General features: G+C 38.1%; 1 protein-coding gene across 4 annotated transcripts in view; it reads left to right on the forward strand.

Moving 5' to 3' along the window:
* The window catches only part of LOC137264839 (thyroid hormone receptor beta-like), a 295,265-nt gene that overhangs the window by 123,761 nt on the left and 149,849 nt on the right, over window positions 1–21,655 (forward strand). The window lies entirely within an intron of this gene.

A 21,655-nucleotide genomic window follows, 5' to 3' on the forward strand; every position in this document is an offset into this window, starting at 1 on the left:
CAAGTAGTGAAAGTGTCTACTCATCATGCATACACCCATGTCCTGGGTTTGATTCCCAACATGGGCTCAATGTTTGAACCCCATTCCCTTGATATTGCTGGAAACTAGATGTGATTTTGTTATTCACGTGAAAGTAACTCTATTAGTTTCAAAATATTCATATGTCAGTTTATAAATAGATAACAGTTTCTAGATTTTGAAGGTGCTTTTCTCAGTGTGAACCTATGGGCTGGTGTCAGTATAAAAAGGGTTAATGTGTGAATAATGCTTTAAGATTCTCATCCAAGACCTCATCAACAACTGAAGCAAAAGCTGTAGCAAAGCACATTGTCATCCTTGCCACAATCCCCTAGTCCATAATTAGCTTGTGCTGGAAATACCTAACGATGAACTGGGCTAACGAGCTCCCAGCAAATGATGGAAGTTAGACATATTACCTTTGAGACTGTTGCTTACAAGATACAGTGTGTCTCTCGGGCTTTGTCAAGACATATGACACATAAAAAAATTTATTTGAGACTGCGTGGGTTGCAGAGGAGATGAATTGTGATTTTTGATCTGAAGATAGGTCTGTAGTTGCTGTGTTGTTGATATCTTAATGTGGAGTCACATTCTGAGGATGTACATTAAGCTGGGAGATAGAATTTGTACACGGCCAGGGTACTTCTTGCTTTTACCTAATTTTCAACAGGTTTTGTACAGGTGACAAAAATAATCTTCGAGTGAAAAAACATTGTATGCTCTATGCATCAGTTTGTTACACATACATACTTGTAATGAATATACTAAACAAGAAAAACGCAACACAGCTCTAAGATGAGGGTTTATTAACATTTTGCATCACATTTTGCAGTGGTAAAGTGACCAGACCAAGTCTGCACACTTAAACCTCAGCTGTGAGTGAAGGTAATATTGCACTACTAGATGATGCATTCCTATGATATTTCCACTGTTAAGCAAATAAATCTTGTATTAATTGATTCTACATATTACTGATGTTCAAATTGAGTAGGAATAGACTGTAGTGAAAGCCAATTTAATGCATGTCCTGCTTCTCTTCTACATAACAGTCTGTAAGACTGGGAACCACAGTTTAGCGTTACACACTCTATCCAGACAATAATAACAGGTTGTTATATGATAATTGTTCCATATGACATATCAGTGAGATACTTGTGACTTACACCAAGACTCCTACCAAGCAGTTGCTTATACCTTCCTGTGTAATGGGAGAAATTGCAGAATTTATTGAAGGGTGAAATACAATTTTCCTCTCACAACAAACATGTCATGGACCATTGATTTACATTGACCCTGACCTGTCTAAACTTGAGGTTGATGTGCGTATTATTGAAGTAGGATTTCGCACTTGATATATAAATGATTATGCGGTCTTCACCGAAATGTCCTATAGGATAATCCCTTGACCCCCAAGGGACAAATAGCTTCATCATTTCTGGCTATGAAAACATGGGTGATAGGATAACAGCACTTGTAGCTCAGGGAAGTTTTATGTAGGTTTAGTGGCCACGGCCAATATTATTGACAATTTTGATGTTGGACATTTATGAGATTATAATGATCATGAAAGCTCTGATTGAATGGCAATGGACGTGAATGAACAATCACATAATAATTGTGATTAATATGGCCGAGGATATATCAAGGAAATGAAAAACAGTAATTGTTAGTGGTGGTCATGGTAATGAGATGGGTTCAAGGTTGGGGATGGATGTTGAGTGAGTGAGTGAGTTGGGCTTAACTCTGACACAACAGCCTCTGTTTCCTTTGTGAACAGTTTTCTACTCATGACATGGCTTTCAGTTCTGCTTGGGATGAAGGACAAAAGAGATCGAGATCGTAGACATTCTACACTTTGGTGAAACACACCGGCAAATCTAGGACCATGATTCTAAGCCACAGTCGTAAATCTGCACAGCCTGAGATGACTGGGCCAAATGTACCTCTTGATGATGATGATGATGATTATGATGATGATGATGATGATGATGATGATGATGATGACGATGATGATGATGGTAGTGGTGGTGGTGGCAGTGGTGGCAAAGAAAATTGTTGAATCAGCATAAAATTGTACTCTCTCTCTCTCTCACCCCTATTGCTCTGTCCTAATGCAATGTACTTTTAACTATCATCACACATGAAACGCTGTTCCTGTTTACCTGTTTAATGATCATGGCATTTCAACGAAGAATGCTTCGAGTTTATCTTCCAGCACCTCATTAGCAATCATTGAAGAAAAAACTGTATCATCCTTGTCAGAATGACATTTCTATTAGATTGTCTCTGTGGCTTATCCATGGATGTCAGCCTCCCGTGCCTCTACGTGAACTCTGTATTTTCCATCATTTACACACCTCTATCCATCACTTACAAATTGGCTATCAAGTTCGTGGCCAGTAATGAATATGTTTAGATACAATTAAACCAATTTCATTGTTGTGTCTGTGTTTTGATAGTTGGTGGTCGACAGCTCCCAGACAAGAATCATCTGAAAAAGGAAAATATATTTGACTTTTGACATTTGCACTTCCTGAACAGTGTACCGTGGTGATAAACATGTAAGTTATTGTTTGCAGTACTGGGGCAAATATTTTGGCTTCCAGTTCTCATAATGTGATTATAGACGATGCTGGGTTGGAGAAAAGCACACTGCTGCTTGACTAAATAAATTTGTACATATTATCAAGAACGTCCCGATTTCTTTCAAGTGTGTTTCAAAACAATATTGAGTCAACATATTTCAGCGTGATGCGAAGACGAGGGTCTCATGGAGTGTTTTTGAATCTGGCAAGGTTTGCCGATGACAAACACTGTGTCAAAATATCACTGCCTTGCTTGAAAGCTACATCGAAGAAGTGTACATACAGCCAGAATAGAATGTTATTTCTCGCTCTCTGGGGAAAAAATCAGCCAATATTTCAGCAAGTAGGAAGCGAAGCGACTGAGGATTGTGAGTAAGAGAGAAACCTGGCTTGCTCTTTCCGTCACAGGTTGCCCAGTGTAGATGATGGATGCGTGTAGTATACCTTGTGCATTTGTCAGGATATGTTGGTATATTTCTTTTTGAAAAGAAAAGTACTTGCAATTAATCAGTTTACAAGTTTGTTTCTAGATATACTATTCTACATTTTTTAGGGTTGCGCAATAGCCTTGTCATTAAAGTGTTGCCTCGTCATGTCAAAGACATGGGTTTGATACCCACATGGGTACAATATGTGAAGCCCATTTCTGGTGTTTGCTGTCATCATATTGATGGGATATTGCTTGAATATTGCGTGAATATTGCTATAAGCAGTGTAAATACCAGCTCAACCATTAATTTATTAAAAGTTGCAAATTTCATTTGCACGTTCAAGTTTGAAATGCCAGTTTGTTTCATAGGGTGAAAGTTAATGTGTTACTTCTTGCTTGTATGGTGTGTAATGTCAGTCTGATGTAGAAGTCTGTGAGTCTTTAGTGTGACAATCAAACATTTTAATCACAAAACTACTAGGATTAGAATGACTTGCTGTGTAAGTTACTGATCTGGCTTCATAGAAACAATCTACACAGATTCAAACCAGGTTTTGTATCTTGATGGCCACATATAACTAGGCCATCCCACTGCCCATTACCGAGCCTGAGCTCTTGACATACAGTTCAAATTCTAATATGGGTACACACATAATATTTCATTTGTCTTCAACATGATTTTAGCTGGTATTTTTATGTGATTACGTCATGCACTAACTCCACAAAAACTAGGTTTTCTTTTCTGTGGTATTGGGGTTTATTGGTTGTTAATTCTTACATGCATTTAAATGTACATTTGCTTGCATGGATATTCCGATTACTTGCAGAGTGTTTTTTGTTAATTGTACACCTACTATCTGAGTGTCAGTGGGATGCAACACAGTGATACACCCCATGACCTTGTAACACCAAGGTATCTGTCATTTGTAAATGTGTGTCAGTGGATTGACTTTCTTGAGTAATAATAAATTTAATGGCATTAACACTTCACAGCTAGTAGTTACTGTATCACCTGGATGGACATCTGTCAGAGGATATAGTGTGTTAAGTTATAAACTTAATCTTGACCCAATAAACCCACACTCCCCCATAACATTCAGCGGTTACCGGCAAGGGTGACCCAGTTTACTGTAAGAGTTTAAACAGCTAACAGAGTAGAAGTGCATTCTTCATTACCCGTCAAGTATCTGGAAGCCCCAAGTATCTGGAAGCCTGTCTGTAACTTGACGGTCTCAATATTGTTGATATGTTTGTGAACTGTTTATGTTTACTTGATAGACTGACAATAAGTCTCTGAAAATGTATATTTTTGATAGTAACAAGTAAACCCATTTTAATAGGAGCCCCAGTACGTTGGGAGAATCAGGAACCAGGGGAAATGTAGACTTGCTACATTTAGGGTGTTAGGAAAATGGTGTAGTTCCAGGACTGGGAGACTATTTACCAGCCTGCTTGTAGTATTGGGGCATGCTTCCTGAAAATGAAACCCTCTTGTTTTTTTTTTCAGCCTGATAACTGATTTGTTTGTGGTTTAATGATGCACTCAGCAGTAATACATCTATGTGGCAGTAGATTGTATTTGCTGAGATCTCAGTAAGGAAATTGAGTGGTTGATATCATGAGCAATCTAAGCAGTTGGGATGAGATGCTATACATCACCCATGAAAACCAAATGACCTCATTGCCTCTGCAAACAAGCACCTGTTTGTAAAGACTGACATTGCCCATGTGTAATGTGTCTGGGATTTCCTATTAGTGTTACAGATGACTTTTTATGAATTAAATAACTGTTGCAGTTCAAGGAGGCTTATTGTACCCAGGGACCAATATACAAACATAAAACTAGTTGTTTTTTTAGTGTGGAATTTCATACAAGCGCATTCAGCACTGACTTATGATATGAAACATCGTTATACATCTTTAACAAGTTGTTTTTTTCTCACAAAATTCATTATGTTCAAGACAACATGCCAAAGTCTCTTAGAACATTGGAGAATTTCAATCTTCAGTTCTATTCAGAGAATCAAAAAATATTTTGAATCTGTTCAATCATGCGATATATGTTCGGTATTCCATCTTGTAGCTGGAGTATCTTTGTTTACACTGGAATGATCAGGGAGAGGAGGCAACAGGGAACAGAGATCTTGTCTCCCAGAAACATGCAATATTCTCAGGGATGAGAACCTTTCTCTTCTTGAAGTCATTACTGTACAGCCAATAACGTGTTATATCATCAGGGGTGATGCCTGCTGTTAGGTGTGAAGGGTGGGAGGGGACTGGACTGGTTGTGGCAGGGTGATCTGAACTTGTGTTGGTCAGGAAGTAGAGGTGTGGGGTGTGATGATACCTGCTGATCGTAGGGCTTTATGACACATCAGCATTTTTCCAGCCCAAAATAAAAAGATCAGGTTTGCATGGATTAACGTTTTCAGTCCACGGTCCGAATGAATAAGTTTCATAATGTCATTTCACCAAATTCAAAAGCGAACAATTCTGGATGGGGTTTGAACTTGTGCAGGTCACGGAGTAAAGATGCGGGTGTCCTACTGATAGTGTGTGTGTGGTGGGGGGAGGGGGGCTGGGGATTGCGTGAGTGATTCAAAGTGGGAAGTGACGTGGATAAGAGATGTGTTCTGTTGATGGAACGGAGAGGACAGGAGATGCTGATAGTCTGTGTCTCTCTGTCTATGTGTGAGAGATACACTATGGCATTGGTCGGGAGTCCCAGCCAGTGTTGTTGAAGCAGTATACCTGGGGCCTTGATGTGGAAGAGCATGAGTACTTACACCATTTCTGGTGGTTGGGTAAACTTGCACATGGTAGAAATGATGATTGTGAGAGTTAGTGTTGTATTTGTCCAAGATTGGAGGTTAATAGCCACTAGGTGCCCGCAGACCTGATTGTTGTGTGGGAGCTCCACATTGCCCCGGTCTGTAACGACCCACAAAACACTGATGCAAAGGCTAAAGTGGCCTTCCCCTCAGACATTCAGTTGAGGAAAGTTTATTGCTGCCACATGGCATTGGTGGCTAAACTTGCCATGGGCTCCTTTCTTGGGAATTGTAGGATGAAGATGTGCTCTTGCAGCATAAGCAAACCTTGGTTGGAGGGGCTATATTTTGCTTCCATTTTAGGATCTTTGTTAAATACACACTGAAAATACTTTCAGAGATAAACTTTCCCGAGAATTTGTAGAAAGGTGGTGAAATACATGTCTTCATGATAACATTTATGTGAAATGTAGACTTTCTTGTCCCCTGGATGAATTTCAAGTGTTGAGCTGACAGAAGGGGAGTGAGTGAAGTGTTACATCGAGTAAAGTAGTGTTCCAATAATATCTCAGTGATGTTCACCTTAGTATTCATCATATTCGTGAACTTTATAGAATGTTGTTACTGTCTTTACATGAAACATTTGCCCATTAAATATCTTGCATCTTCTACCCCAAGAATAACATGAGTGAGTGAGTGCTGATTCCATCAACATCCCTTCAGGGATCACTAAAAATTAATTTTCGTGTTATACCCACATGAAAAACATAAACCATAAAGCATTTTATGTGATCAGAGACTTCAATACCAAGCTGTCTATACCCTTGGTGTCAGCCATCTTGTGTCAGTAATGCATGTATCAGGTCATCTCCTGGCAGCTGGACTTGTTCTGCTCTTGGAAGTTCCGACATGAAAGGACATGGAGACAAACCTGCTGTGACATAGTATTGTGGAGAATGTCCACAGTTGATTGTGTGGTGGAGATGGTGGAGGAGAGGCTTCTAGATCAGGTGGCAGAGCAGAGACTGATGTGCCTTGCTTCGATTCATCCCTACAAGATGGCTGGAAGAACAAGAATACCACTATCACATAACAAGAGGCTAAGCTATGTGCAGCTTCTAAATAGGATTATAGCAAGAAGTGCCAGATGTAGACTTGTGATATTATTTCAGCAACATCATGCTTAGGGACACCAGGAACTGGCATCACACATGTTCTTCATTCCATGCTTGGAATCAAACCTTGGTCTTTAGCATGATACTTAAACCAATAGGCTGCCCTACGACATTTAATTAGGATTGTTGCAAGTAGTGTCTGATGTAGACTTGTGTGCCCTATGTGTAAGTAGAATTTACCAAATATGCAATATAAAATTTTTATGAAGATAGGTTGTCATTAAAATTCGTTTCCAGATTCAGAGACTGAAATGATTAAATTGTTCATTGAGAAAAAGATTTACATGATACTATTTTAAGAAATTCAAATTGCTTGTTTTCAGATTGTGAATTACCTGTAATTGCCAGGCAAGTACGCTGTAGTTTTACAGCTGTATTGATATGGCCAGTGTTCAACATAAAACATCGAAGACTGACACTCAGAAAGTATAAAAGAGCAATATCTACAGGAGTAATCAGTTCAGATTTTGGGGTAGTATGTTTTTATGTTGGTAAATGTTTACAACATCAGACTGATGTTAGATTTAGCCAGAAAAACTATATTGATTGTTATGAACACATTAACAATTTCAGCAAAGACGGGCAGTAAAAATGGAGAGAAACTGAAGAACATATCTTTGGGATTTGTTGAAACACCCAACAGAGGAAAGTTGTCAAGTGATGTCTGTATTACTCAAATTGAAACCCTTGGTATGAAAATTGAAACAGCAGTCTATCTCACAATGCAACATTACTTATAAAATCAATGCAGAAAGCATCTGTGTTTGGTTTTTCGAAAGTTTTTGTGTAATATTAATAACTGAAAATCCATGAAGGTCAATGTTAGAATTTTGGCCATGCTTGCTTAAGAGGTGACTAACGGGATCAGGTGGTCAGGCTCGCAGACCATGTTAACCAATGGCACTCTTCCCTACTGAGTAGACTGACGCTGATGCTGGTGATCACTGGATTGTCTGGTCCAAAGTGTGGTGTAAAACCAAACTCACAAATAATTGAAAAAGTATGAATTAATGCTAATGAAATTTGAAATTGTGTTTTTTCTAGAATGTGCTGAAATATTGCAGAAGAGTATGAAGAAGGCAGTATGTTACTGGTGTTCTTTCCAAGTTCTATGTGGTGCTTCTAAGGAGGAAAAGGTTATGGATTATTTTTGTGATATGATAAAACTTGTGATGTTTGGAGATTCTTTATCTTTTTATGGACTTTTGATGTGGGGTGATATAGTTGCTGGTTTTTATGAGCTCTCAACTAGTTTGTTAGCATTTTTGATTAACTTTATTGTGATTTTATGCATGGAATCAGCAGATCACATGAAACTGAACAATTCAGACATGTTCGAGTGAGGTAGACTCATTAGTTTTAGGAGAAACAATGAATTGTAATTTATCTCTATTGAGACACCAGTCCTCTTCTTCCACTGACTTGAGTTCCCGGGAATTAAGTTCACAGATTTTCAATGAAAATTCCCTGTAAAATTGGAATTTCATCCAGAATGCGGACCTCTTGAATGCTATGCATATCTGACCGTCTTCCAGGGTAAGCAGTTTCTGTTAAAGGAATCAATTTTTTTGAAGACATTGCTGTCAGTATGTAATGATAAATATCTCATAATGGGCTTTCTGTTGCTGAGACCCTGGTTCCGGGATTATGGTGGCATGGCAGATATGTACCCAAATACATATTTGTGAAAATAGATATCCCTTATGTTCTTCAATTTCCTTGGCAAAGGCTTGAAAATGAAAACAATATGGAAACGCGTCTTGTTTGAGTGATGAGCCATTTTCTATGAGACATGGAAATTTGAAAGAGGAGAAAATGTGTTTGAAAAGTATAGTGTTTCGAAAATGAATGAGCTTGTTTCTCATCAATGAGCTTCAAATCTGGTGTAGATCGTCAGGAATGGTGTTGTTGATGAATATTTAATGTTAATGTCCTTTTCTTGACCATAATTAATTTATCAATTTGCAAATAGAAACTTTTTACATGTATTTTGTGGTATTGATATTCTGATTAAATGTGAACATTTGAATAATAAATGCATCAGTAGCATGTGATGTGGATGGCATCATTTTGATATTTGTGTATGTTGGGAGTGTGATCTTTATGAATTATTCATGCAGCATAGCCAATGTACTAGGTAATTAGAAGAGCAGTTTTATATGAAAAAGAAAATTCTGTATGAAATTTCTGTGAGGAAATATTATTTACCTTAGGAAATCTGTAATTTATTTCCTCAAAGTGTATTAAGAGGCTATGTTTACATCTGCTTGACATAATGTGTTCCAGTGACCTTGCTTGCTGGTGTATTATGAAAAATAATTACCCATTAGCCTTCTAATACATTGGAATGTTATACTGTTAATAATTCACCTTAATTTAAGCTTAACTTGGGGTTCCTTAATGAGGATGTACAGGAGGGAGAGTGTGGGAGGTGGTTATAGTTGTTTGTAGCCTGTGTCCTCTTTGTTGTCATAACAACCAGATTGTCCTCATGCATTCAATCTCTGTTTTGTCTGACTGATGTTACATAACTGGAATATGCTGAATGTGATATAATTGAAATATTGCTGAACGATATTTATAGCTGGAATATTGCTGACTGAGATATAAGTGGAATATTGTTTACTGAGATATAAGTGGGATATTTCTGACTGTGATATAGCTGTAATATTGCTGGATTGTTGCTGACTGTGGAATGTATAACTGGAATGTTTGCAAACTGATATTCATGAGTGGAATGTTGCTATCTGATATAACTTGAATATTGCTGACAGTGATAAAACTGGAATATTGCTGATTGTAATATGACTGGAATATCACTGTCTGTGAAATACGAATATTGCTGAGTGTGATATAACTGGAATATTGCTGTCTGTGTTATAATGTTGCTGACTGAGATATAAGTGGAATATTGTTGACTGAGATATAAGTGGAATATTTCTGACTGTGATATAGCTGTAATATTGCTGGATTGTTGCTGACTGTGGAATGTATAACTGGAATGTTTGCAAACTGATATTCATGAGTGGAATGTTATCTGGTATCCGATATAACTTGAATATTGCTGTCTGTGAAAAAACAGGAATATTGTTGAGTGTAATTTAACTGGAATATTGCTGTCTGTGCTATAACTGGAATATTGCTGACAGTGGTATAACTGGAATGATGCTGATTTTTATATAAGTGGAGTATTGCTCCCAGATATATAAATGGAATATTGCTGACAGTGGTATAACTGGAATGTTGCTGATTTTGATATAAGTGGAGTATTGCTCCCAGATATGTAAATGGAATATTGCTGACAGTGGTATAACTGGAATGTTGCTGATTTTGATATAAGTGGAGTATTGCTCCCAGATATATAAATGGAATATTGCTGACAGTGGCATAACTGGAATGTTGCTGATTTTGATATAAGTGGAGTATTGCTCCCAGATATGTAAATGGAATATTGCTGACAGTGGTATAACTGGAATGTTGCTGATTTTGATATAAGTGGAGTATTGCTCCCAGATATATAAATGGAATATTGCTGACAGTGGCATAACTGGAATGTTGCTGATTTTGATATAAGTGGAGTATTGCTCCCAGATATGTAAATGGAATATTGCTGACAGTGGTATAACTGGAATGTTGCTGATTTTGATATAAGTGGAGTATTGCTCCCAGATATATAAATGGAATATTGCTGACTTAGGTGCAAATGCTACATTGCTGGAAATGATAGAACAATAGTCAGTATCTTTCTATATTAGGCACAATTTAACTGTTGTACATTGATTGTTACTGTTAGAATCCGGAGACATATGAAATCCAGCAAGAAAGATCAAATATCGCAAGTGGAAAAACATCACATAATGTTTTCTTCCTGATTTTGTATGAGTTTGTAGACATATTTGTAATTGTAATATAACAAATATTGCATATACATTAAACAAGGATCTTAAAGATAATGAATAACACAAAGAATTATGCCTGAAGGGACAATTTCTGTCAATTCAATGTCAGGCTTCAAACCTTGAACAAGTTTCAGTTGTTGTACTGATGAAGCTGACAGGGAGACAACTCTTGCATCCCAGCAAGGAAACTGAATATACACAGACATAACAACTGTGTTTTGATAGCTTGTGAAAATCCATACATCTTTTACTGTCAGAAAGAAACAAACATGATTTTTTTACCATTTTTTCCCCAAACGAGAGAATAATATTGATGTAGTTAGAACAATTCAGTTACTTTTTGTTCATGTTTTTATCTTGCTCTGTTCATGACCTTTCCTGGGATCTGACATTCCAAAGAGCCTCTTTACTTTCATCCATTATTCTAGCCTCAGCCCTTGCTATTTAGACACACAGACCAGCGCACAACAATATGTAAGTGTGGGCTGACATTTGGTGAACCTATCTAACTGTCGACTTCTTCTCTCCTAATGCTACTATATATCCAGTCAGCTTGGTAGACTATAAACATCCTTATAGTTCTGCCTCCATCACTGGCTGTGTGTGCAGCAACAAATGTCAAGGGGCACCTGCTCCTCCACATCCTCATAGATAGTGTGTACTTCACAAACCTAGCAGTGAACACACCACTCTTTAGTATTACTCCACTTTGTCAATCCTGATTCAACTCTTTTGGAAAAGTGTTTGTATTTGATAAATACAGATAGATCTGTTATGTTTTGTTTCATTAGATCTGTTATGTTTTGTTTCATATTGTGTCAACACAGTCATATGTTTCACAAGAAGCAAGTCGGAATTTGATATCAAAATGTTTTTACTACAAAATGTCTAGTTTTCAAATGCATTGCTGAGTTGAAAGGTGTTAAAGGTACAACCATCTGTATAGATGGGTGTCAGGCTACAGGACATATGTCAAGAAGTGATTACTATTAATTGTTATCCTCACATACTTTTTCCACACTGTTGAATTATCCTCATTATTGATAGACCTTCTTGTAAACACCTGTTGCATCTATGTATTCAGGGTGATCCATTGATGTAGTTCTCCCTGCTATTCAGCTGTTCACGCTTATAGGAATTTCTTTTGCTAACTGGCCATTCTCTGGTGTCAGGGCTTAGCTTGAACAGTGTACCAGAACAATATTCTGTTTCCATGAAATCTGTAAAATGTGTTATATGCTATAAATTTGTATTAAACTCTTGAAGTCATGTACACTATTATCAGTAACTTTGTCTGTGAAACTGAACCTGGATACTGGCAATCTGTATTGACCTATCAGTATTATCTTTATTGTTTTATGCAATGATTTCAGTTATTGGCTTGCCAACTTAAAAATAAAATTGACAATCTTTCTTTATTTCACAAAAATGATATGTGTTTGAATTATTCAACTCAGGTACAAAAAAGGTGTGAGAATTATGTGTGAGGTGCATCTGTACAAGTAGACAAGCTGGTTTCTACTGATAGTGTGCTTGTTAATAATGACACAAACACCCTAGCCTACATGCTTCTCAAGTAACAAGATTTTCAGCATAGAAGGTCATTACAGCCTTTGTTAGACGGTGTGAAGTTTTGTTAAGTCTGCTGGTTACAATTCTCCTTTGTTGTGGCAGGTATTGTTTCCCTTGCTTGTATATGTCACACATTCCTGACAACTACCCATATTTGAAATAAGCTAATTGGAGGCTTCTGGTGATATGTTGTGCATGTAAGCTGGTTAAACTGTAAATCCACATGAATTATTTCCAAATATATTTCAAGTGACAGATCCACTACCCACTGCGTATTGCAGGAATTGATGAGGATTGGAAGGTGTGGTTGATTGTCATGAATCATCATATCAGGACATCAGGGATTGTTCTGTCACAGTGTCATACTGTCATACTGTCATAGCGTTATCCAGTGGTTTGCCCAGGGTATTTATTTTATGGATGATTTGTTCCATGACAAGAGGCCTAGTTTTAGATTTCAAGAACAAGTGATCAAGTCCATGTGTGTCCCCACATGACATAGCTATAATATCGGAAGTTCCATTCAACAACATATTCCCTCCTTATTATTGTCATATTTTAATGGCCTCATGCCATACTTATGAAGCCAACCAACATGCCCCAATCAATATCTGCTTTCAGCATCTAGTAGTAGATCTGCAGACATGTCACTTAAACCATAGAATGTAGGTCTGACACATCTGAGAATGTTTTCTAGTTGACTGCTCAGCGTGAAATACCCAATGATACTTAATCACCAATGTGCGCAAAAGAAAGGCTTCAGAGAAAATGTAAACATGACTTCAATCGATGTGGTTGCACAATAATTTCACACGAAATTCTATATTGAGTCAAAGGGTGCATTCGACCATAGATATGAAATTCTGATTAATGCATAGTGGAAGTGAAATTTGGCAGTTATTAGTGACCATTTTCCTTGTGGTCTTTTGGTATGGTCAAACAGGGTTTTTCCAGTATCATAATAGAGGTGTTACATTTTGACAGGTTGGGTGGCAGTGTGTGTCAGTTAATTTATTGCATGCCAGCTTCATGTGTAAGAAAGACTGAAAAAATGCAGGTGAAAGACTTTCATAAACGCCAGGGTGCAATTATGCTTCAGACAGACCCAAGATCGAGTGTTATGGTGAATCTGGCTTTCCATGTTACTATGTTCCCTTACTTATTTCCATGAGTATAAAAGTTAAAGTCTGATGACTACAGACTGTGGTCCGGTGCATGTTACTGTGTTCCCCTGCTGACTACAGACTGTGGTCTGGTGCAAGTTACTATGTTCCCTGGCTGACAACAGACTGTGATTCGGTGCAAGTTACTGTGTTCTCCTGATGACTACAGACTGTGATCTGGTGCAAGTTACTATGTTCCCTGGCTGACAACAGACTGTAATTCGGTGCAAGTTACTGTGTTCTCCTGCTGACTACAGCTGTGGTCTGGTGCAAGTTACTATGTTCCCTGGCTGACAACAGACTGTGATTCGGTGCAAGTTACTGTGTTCTCCTGCTGACTACAGACTGTGATCTGGTGCAAGTTACTATGTTCCCTGGCTGACAACAGACTGTAATTCGGTGCAAGTTACTGTGTTCTCCTGCTGACTACAGCTGTGGTCTGGTGCAAGTTACTATGTTCCCTGACTGACAACAGACTGTGATTCGGTGCAAGTTACTGTGTTCTCCTGCTGACTACAGACTGTGGTCTGGTGCAAGTTACTATGTTCCCTGGCTGACAACAGACTGTGATTCGGTGCAAGTTACTGTGTTCTCCTGCTGACTACAGACTGTGATCCGGTGCAAGTTTTTATTCAAAAGGCAACTTGTACTGGCATGTGACACTTGCTGAGTAGACTTCATAAAAAGAAATTCACTTCCTTTTACCAGGGTTGTTTTTGTGAGGCTTTGCAACTTGTCAGATAAGTGAGAACGTGAGAAATGTGTTTGTAGGAGAGGCATTTTGAAAAACTGACATTTGTAAGTCTTTTAAAGAGGTTATTGGTTGCAGTTAAAATTTCTACTTTGACAGTAGCTGAGTAATTCTATCCACAAAATGTCATCATTCTCTTTGCACTGATGAGGAGCTGTTCAGAGCTTGTGACGTTTACTGGTTAAGCTTTGTGTGTGCGCTTTCATGTTTTGTACTAATGGCATATTGTCGTTTTTATCCTTTGATGTCTGAAATATTTGTTGTTGGGATGACATTAATATAGTTATCCATACACACAAAAATGTCTGTCTCACAAGTACTGTTCAGAAAAACGAATAATTTCATAATGTGTAGGAATTTTGTGCTAGATAAAATATCGATATCATACTGAGAATAGTTCTGATGGAATTGTCTTTATCCTCGTGTGGATTATGCGAAGTGAGAGTTAGCTCCCTTGTACGAGGCCTTCAGGCAGACACTGATAATGTACCTACTAAAGTTATAATAAGCTACTCTCTTCTTGCCAAGAGGGGTATTTGAAAGGGATCATAAAGTAAATAATATGAAATTACCAAGTGGATACAGTTTGAGATTAGCGAGGTTGTCGGATGGTGTGGGTGTTAATTTTGTCATCCTTTTTCTGACTCTTTATGCCCTTGAAGATCCTAGATAGCACATCATCCTTGTTATAAGAGGCAACTAATGGGACGAGGTGAGGAGGCTCGCTGACTTCATTGACATGTGTCATCATAACCAGCTGCATAGATTGCTCCATGATGCCCATCACTGGATTATCTGGTCCAGACAGACTGCTTAATATTGGTGAATTATAGCTGAATTCTGCTTAAAATATCAAACCAGGGGCAGGTATTAGAAATTAAGAATTACAATTGATAACAACAGATGTTATGGATTTTTGAAAAAATGTGTTTATCTTAAATGGAGGTTTCAGGCAGTACAGATTCTTTCTATTCTTTTCTGAAGTGAACACAATGCAGGCAAGCTTTTCCACACGTAATATATAAGTATATGGTGTACTGAGTAGCAGTAGCTGTGTCTTCTTACAGCTGTCGTGTTCACTATGTATGTAGTTGTCATGCTGCCTATGTATGTAGTTGTCATGTTGCCAACATATGCAGTTGTCATGTTGACTATATGTGTAGTTATTATGTCATGTTATATACAGTTGTCATGTTGACTGTATATATACAGTTGTCATGTTGACATTACAAGCAGTTGTCATGTCTTTTTGACTATATACACAGCTGTCATGTTGATTATATATACAGTTGTCATGTTGACAGTATATGCACTTGTCATGTTGACCATATATGCAGTTGTTATGTTGACTAAATATGCAGTTTTCATTTTGACTGCATATGCAGTTACCATTTTGACAATATATGTAGTCGTCACAATATGTGCAGTTGTGATGTTGACAGTATATGCAGTTGACATGTTGACTAAATATGCAGTTTTCATTTTGACTGTATGTGCAGTTTTCATGTTGACAACATACGTAGTTATCATGTTGACTACATGTGCAGTTGTCATATTGACAATACTGTTACTGCCGGCATGACGAGCTGATCTGTTCAGCTGTGTCAGTGACATGACCATCCAGCCATGTGTGCATGTTATCATGGTGGAGATATCATCTGTGATATTCAAGAGCTATGTTGTTCAGCTTGTGTGTGTGGAATAGAACAGCATATTGATAAATGGCAGTGTTGTGAAGCGTGAATATGTCATTGTGCAATTGACTAGCCGTTGAAAGAGATTTCCACATGTTAGTTTCAAGTGATTGAGCAAACAGTTGTTAATTGATTGAAAATAATGCTTATGTTACACAAACACAAATATTATTCATAGCGTAGTTTGTTTTTTCTGCGTTGGTATTGTTGCAGTCTTGTTATAGAGATGGATATTTCTGTGTAGACATTTAGAGATCTATTTCTGTAGTCAGTATTTTATTGTGTTTAGCACTTTGTAGTGTCATTGTCTAAAAGTATTATACCTTTTCTTAGAAATATATGATACCTTTATTCTGTATCATGTGTGAAAAAGGTTGTAAAATGTACATTAACTTTGGTTTAAAATGTACCCTGAGTCTCAAATATCTAAGAAATAGTTATTTATATAGGAACTGGTCAAACCATGCTGATGTCTGGCTTCCATTGTGAATGAAGATTTCATTGAACTATCTTAGTACTATCTTAGTAAGTTGCCAAATACTAAAAAACTATGTCCTTGCCTTAAAGCGTAATGAAAAAATACTAAGGTTTTAAATGGGGACGATGAGTTGAATTGGCATTGCTGAATAGATACAAGTCTCCCATCATCCTCTTTCCTTGCCATCGAACTCACAGTCTATGATGTATATTTTCTATTCCGTGAACAAATAGACGTAGACGTGAGATAGCCTGGGGTGCGGGAGTCACGTTTGATCTGCTGTGTCAGTGATCATCAAGACGGCATCTGGATCAAAAGGGATCCAAGGTTGTCTGGGAATCAGAACACAGGTCAGGAGACACTGCTATGTCTAGATGTCGCAGCTGATTCATATGAAGCTTGCATGGATTCTATATCTGAGTGCTGACAGTGGACTGGCCAGCTACTTGGGGTTTTTGTTTTAACACCCAACTCAGTAATATTCAGCTTGTAAGACACCAGTATGTAAGCAATCAAGTCTGGATCAGACAATCCAGTTATGACAATGAACATCAATTCATTGAGCAGGGAGAGCGATGGCATTTGTGGGTACAAAAACACATTTATCTGTTGTCTGTGAGGACAAGACAGTTGCAGCATGTAACAGTGCTGACAGATTGTTATTCATGGTATCAACTACTTCTCCACATTTTATTACATATGGGCCACAGTCTGGTGTAAACCATTGTTTACTCACTCAGGTATAAACTCACTCACACACTATCTGGAACATGTTAATTTTGGGATTACACTTTCTCAGTACAGATTCTAGTGTTTTTGTGAGGCTGATCCATTATTCAAACCCTTAATCTCAGAGTCAGACATCTTGCGACCAGGGTACAAAGTCAGCAAACTGACCCACTCACCCACCGAGCCACACAAAGATCTGGTGTAGAGTTTGTCTTCAGCAACCTTTGGTTGACACATGATGAATGGGTGGTCAGAGTCAATTCTCATGATGTCAATCACTGGATTGCCTTGTTCAGGCTGTATATTTACAGACCTTACAGGTGGAATATTCTAGACAAGCTCATGACAAACCAAGAGAGACAGAGAGAACATCAGCAGAAGCAGGGGGTAGATGAATCAGCCAGTGTGAATGTTGTAATGATATAAACAAACACTGCCAACAAGGCCGTCCATCACACTACCTCCACTGGCTGAGACTGGTGATTGTTGTTGCAGTATGTGGTGGTGCTGATTGTGGTGGCTGTCGCAGTTCATTAAGTACAAGATGAATAAGAAAGTGTAGAAATTGCTGCCAAAACGATGTGAATCCAATGGTAGAGCTATCGTAGATCCAAGTGATAAGAATGTTGGAATCTGTTCACTGCTAAATCACAATTAATTATTATCAATTGCTGACTTATGCTGTAGTGTTATTGTGATATGAAACTATGTATTTACAATGAATACGATGGTGTTTTAATCACTACCTGTGGTGCATGTTGAACAGAGACTTTAATGGTTTGTGCTTTAATTGTTGTGAGTCTTCATGTTAAACGCCCTGGTTTGATGGCATATTTAGGTACTACTATCCTTAAGTCAGTTTGGACTTCTAGTTTCTGATACAGGGGAGATAGACACAATAGTGTCTTACAACTAGTCTACATGTGACCTGTCTTTAGTCCGTTTGTGAAGGTGCACTGTCAAGTCCGAGCAGTCGAATCTACTAAACTCTTTAGTAGAACCTATTCAAGTTCACCTGGTACACATTGAATAACACCATCACAGAAGAACTTCTTTAGGACAGCGCAAAGGTATTTTCCCCACTACTCAGCAAGTGACCCCTAAAAAGGTCCTCCAATACAACCCCATCAGACTGAGGTAATGAGAAGCTAGACTAAAGCCCAATGGGGGAAAGAATTCCTGTTCTGACAACCTATACAGGCCACTGTAAAAAAATGGCGAAATGATGTGTAGTATTTTAGTGGTGATAATACGAGAGGTGTCAGCCTGTCTTCCCTACAAGCAAGGTATTCAGGTGTCCGTGTTGCCACTATTACTACCTACATTCACCAGAATCGTCTCATTTATGTCCCTTTCTCTGTGTAGAGAATGCCTCTCTATTCAGGTGCTCTCTGTAGGATAAACACTGTGATGTGGTATAAATGCAGCTTACTTGGGGGTGTTTTGTAAACCACCAGCCTTTGTGTTACATTTCTTGACGCCTCGTGTCTTGAAAAGGCTGTGGAGTGCGAAGTGAGCAGTGAAGCATGACCAGTTTTCTTGGGCAACTGGCGAATCGTTGACAGAAAATGACAGTGCTGTCGGTCTTTCGTGACAAATTGTAAGATGCGTCCTCTATGGATGATTATCACTTTTACAGACGCTGAATGCAGCATTGTTGCCGAGCTGGGATATTAAATCGTTTTCTGTTACCCCAACTGATCATGAGTTGAACTAGTGCTGCGGAGAAGAACACGAAAAAGGAACGGATGTTCCCAACAATGACAGGTCATTATTTGGCTGATTCCAAAACCAAAGTGTTATTAAGATTGTTGGGTGGGTTGGTTGTGTACAAACACACCACACATTAAACATTACATAAAGGTTTTCACTAACAAGGGCTGTTTTGTGGAACCTGAGATTAAGATCATATAAGGTGACTGTGTTCTGATTTTTTTCTTTTTACTTTCAGCAAATTGTCAAGTGCATGTGAGATTAAGCACATGTCTGTCTTGCAGTTAGTGCTGATGGTCTATGAGTTAAAAAGAAATTTTCCACCCAAAAAGAAATTTTCCACCCATATGTGGTTAATGCCTAATGATGAAATGTTGTTTTTATTCACACAAACAGGTGTGTGTCTTGTAGGTTAAGTAAATGGGCATGTCAGCTGAATTATATATGAGTTTGAAATTGAGATTTATATGTCAGAGATGAGTTCTGATCCAGCTGTGGTACAAGCAAACCATGGTATGTTCTACATAAGCTGCTGTTTGAGGTTTCATTTTGTTTGAGTACATATTCATGATATGGCACATTTTTCCAAAAAGTGTATCAACTGCTTTGTCACATGTTTATTCATATGGAAAAGGCAGCCTTTTCTTCAGGATTAATGATCACACACAGTTGATGGCGACTTCTATACACATGGCCATGGTGGAAGCAGAATCCCACAGTTCACTCCTCATGTATAATTTGTTGTGATGGTTGTACTTACCTCAATGGGTACCCTGTACAAGCCACCCTGTACAAGCCAACAAGGTCTAGCTAGGCTTGGTTGTGTATCATTGCATCCCATTACTGGAGATCATTTAGTTTTCATGGGAAAATCTCTTGAAGTAATATTGTGTTTGTTTTTAGCTATGAAATTAATATATGAAATGAGCTTTATGATTCCCCAACTTAAACAGAACCAGAGATGATGAGGCGTGACAGTCGGTCAGGACCAGCACATATAGAGGGCCTGTTTTTCAGCTGCTCTGATGACAATTAATCACCCGTGTCCATGGGCTATGAGAGAAACCATGTTAAATAGCTGTAGCTTGTGTATTAGAGTGTAGATTGTCTTGTAGCCAGTGTGTAACTGGGGTATAACTAACACATACCCAGTGTATAACTAGTGTATAACCTAAATATATAACCAGTGTAGAACCAATGTCGGGATAACTTGTTCTTATTTAACCATTTTGCAGTTAGCTGGAGATTTTATTTAGTTGGTATGTTGCTGATATTTATATAACATTCACTGTCAGATTAGAGAACCTCTGATATTCATGCCCTAGTTTTATTACTTGCCTGTTAAATGGTGTGAATTTCCTGTCAGTCACTGACAAAAAATTTCTGTAGGTTGAGACGTTGAAGAAGTTAGTTTGAAGAGATCGTAAAATGAACATGGCTGTTTTTTTGTTTGTTTTTTTTCTACAACAAATTATTAATGTAATACTGTTGTTTTTTTTGTCAGATTTACCGTTTTGCCTTATAACGGAATTACCAATTTTATGCACTGCTTGGCACTGATTTTCACTGGCTTATTGGAGAGGGCATTTCAACACGTTTCCTTAAGAGTGGATTTAAATCAGTACACGATGTAACGCATATGTTTTTTCAACCGGTAGTCAAATGACAGTTAGTAATTTTGTAATGCTAAAATGGTTTTATGTTCAAAGGACATGTGAGGTGATCCAAGTTTATACATTTCATTTAGGAAGTCATCATGTCACACAGGCTTCACCGATAATGGATGTTTCCTAAACTTACGACAGAGCTCATGAGTATGTCTGCTGATTGGTGTTCTTTGATGGAAGCAGTGCTTTTTTAGCGAAAGAAATTAAGAGTTCTAAAGATATTCTTCTAGGCTTGCACTTCCAGGAAACCTTGTATGTTTCATGTGTGTCGTCGTTGCACTTCTGGCTAAAAACTTCAATATTTTGGCAATCGCTTGTAAGCTTTTCTAGCTTGACTATCCCCAACAGCTGAGCAGTGAACATTTAAACTCCCAGCATTTTTTCAGTGCAGTGTTGATAAATTAGTTCAATCTGTTTAAGGGAAAAGCTTGAAGTGTAATCTAAGAATTGAGTGAAGAAGTTATTGATTGTTGCAGATCTTAAATATAAGAGGGATAGTTAGGGAGTTAGGAAGAGGGATAGTGAGCGGAATAGTGAGAGTGATAGGGACAGAATGATTTAGTGAGAAGGATAGTGAGAAGGATAGTGAGAGAGTAAAAGAAAGGGATAGCAAGAGTTAGTGAGAGATCTAGTGAGAGGGATAGTAAGAAACTTAGAGAGTTAGTGAGAGGGATAGTAAGAGAGTAAGTTAGAGGGATAGCAAGAGAGTTAATGAGAGGGATATTGAGAGAGTTAGTGAGAGGAATAGTGAGAGGGATATCAAGAGAGTGAGAAGGATAATGACAGTCTGTGAGGGATAGAGAGAGATAGTGAGAGGGATAATGAGAGAGTTATTGACATTGGATAGTGTGAGAGTTAGTGAGATCAATAGTGAGTTAGTGAGGGGGATAGTGATGAGGATAGTGGGAGGGATAGTGAGAAGGATAGTTAGGGAAAGTGAGATGGATTGAGAAAGATTTAGTGAGAGTGGTAGTTAAAGAGTTAGTGAGAGAGGTAGTGAAGAGAAT

The sequence above is a fragment of the Haliotis asinina genome, chromosome 15, assembly GCF_037392515.1.
Source record: "Haliotis asinina isolate JCU_RB_2024 chromosome 15, JCU_Hal_asi_v2, whole genome shotgun sequence".
Taxonomy (NCBI): domain Eukaryota; kingdom Metazoa; phylum Mollusca; class Gastropoda; order Lepetellida; family Haliotidae; genus Haliotis; species Haliotis asinina.